This window comes from Microtus oregoni, unplaced genomic scaffold (assembly GCF_018167655.1).
Source record: "Microtus oregoni isolate MIOR12 unplaced genomic scaffold, Mior012 000153F_002, whole genome shotgun sequence".
Classification (NCBI taxonomy): domain Eukaryota; kingdom Metazoa; phylum Chordata; class Mammalia; order Rodentia; family Cricetidae; genus Microtus; species Microtus oregoni.
The window spans coordinates 1-1771 of NW_024544806.1; the positions used below are offsets into that span (position 1 = coordinate 1).

At 55.2% G+C, this 1771-nt stretch overlaps 1 pseudogene; it reads left to right on the forward strand.

Annotated features, from left to right (window-relative positions):
• Positions 1-1453, forward strand: LOC121445026 (annotated as a pseudogene).
• The last annotated feature ends 318 nt before the right edge of the window (positions 1454-1771 follow it).

A 1771-nucleotide genomic window follows, 5' to 3' on the forward strand; every position in this document is an offset into this window, starting at 1 on the left:
ATGCGGAACCAGGACCAGGCCCTCAGCAACTTGGAAAGCGTTCCTGGAGGATATAATGCCCTCCGCCGCATGTACACCGACTTCCAGGAGCCATTCTCACAGCTACTCGGGAACAGTTTGGCAACAATCCCTTCTCTTCCCTGGCCGGGAACTCCAACAGCACATCTTCCCAGCCTCTTCGGATTGAGAATCGAGAGCCCCTCCCTAACCCCTGGAGCCCTCGCCCCCCACCTCCCCAGGCCTCCGGGTCCGGTGGGGAGGGCACCGGAGGATCGGGGACCAGCCAGGTGCACCCGACAGTCTCGAACCCCCTTGGGATCAATGCGGCTAGCCTGGGGTCAGGCGTGTTCAACAGCCAGAAATGCAGGCGCTCCTCCAGCAGATCTCTGAAAACCCCCAGCTGATGCAGAATGTGATCTCAGCCCCTTACATGCGCAGCATGATGCAGACACTCGCCCAGGACCCTGACTTTGCTGCTCAGAATAATGGTGAATGTCCCGCTGTTTGCGAGGAATCCACAGCTTCAGGAGCAGCTACGCCTGCAGCTCCCTGTGTTCCTGCAGCAGATGCAGAACTCAGAGTCGCTCTCCACCCTCACCAATCCCCGGGCCATTCAGGCCTTGCTTCAGATCCAGCAGGGCCTGCAGATCCTACAAACTGAAGCCCCTGGGCTGGTACCAAGCCTTGGCTCCTTTGGGACATCCCGGATGCCTGTACCCCTGGCAGGCAACTCTGGGTCTGCAGCCGAGGCCCCCACGCCCTCCCCAGGCCTACCAGGCACGCCTCCTCCCACGGCAGGTTCCAGTGCCCAGCAGCAGATGATCCAGCTTCTGGCTGGAAGTGGAAATTCACAGGTGCCGATAACCAGAAGTGAGATTTCGGCAGCAGCTGGAGCAGCTCAATTCCATGGGCTTTGTCAACCGTGAAGCTAACCTACAGGCCCTGATTGCCACAGGCGGGGACATCAATGCCGCTATTAAGAGACTCCTGGGGTTCCAGCTCTCCTGATCCCTTGGCCCTTGCCTCCTGCCTTCCCCAGCTCCCAGTGCCAGCCTTTGGCTCCTCTGTCAAACCCTACCTTCTGTAGCCTTCTTTGACCTCTACAAACAACAGGGTGGATCTGGAGGCCTGGGCCCAGCCCCATAGCTCTGTTCAAGTGTTTTGATTTTGTTGCTGTCTTATGAAATCCTTCCTCCTGGACCTCCGAGCAGAACTATTTAGTTTGTACAGTTGGGTCATTTGGCCCTACCTCCTTGCCCACAGTACTTTGGCAATGTGCAGTCTTCTCCCAGGGTCTGAGAGAGGACCCCTCTGGCTCCCCAGAGTCTTCCGTAGGCACCACTACGATGGAGGAAGGTCATTGGCTAATAAAGAAACTGCCTTTGCCCATCTGATAGGGCAGAATTTAAATAGACGGAGTAAACAGAACAGAATGCTGGGAAGAAGAGGAAGTGAGCTCAGAAATCATTGCAGCTCCTCCCAGAGCCAGATGCGATGAAGCAAGCCGCCAAGTCAGACATGCTGAATCTTTCCCGGTAAGTGCACCTAGTGGTGCTACACAGATTATTAGAAATGGGCTAAATTAATACATGAGAATTAGCCTAGAAGAGGCAAGATATAATGGGCCAGGCAGTGTTTAAAAGAATACAGTTTGTGTGCTGTTATTTTGGGGCATAAGCTAGCCAAGCAGCCAGGCTGTGAAAAGAGGCCCACAGCCCTCTCAACAGAATGGCACCCAACATGGATAACTTAGTCCACAGAAAGCCTGAGA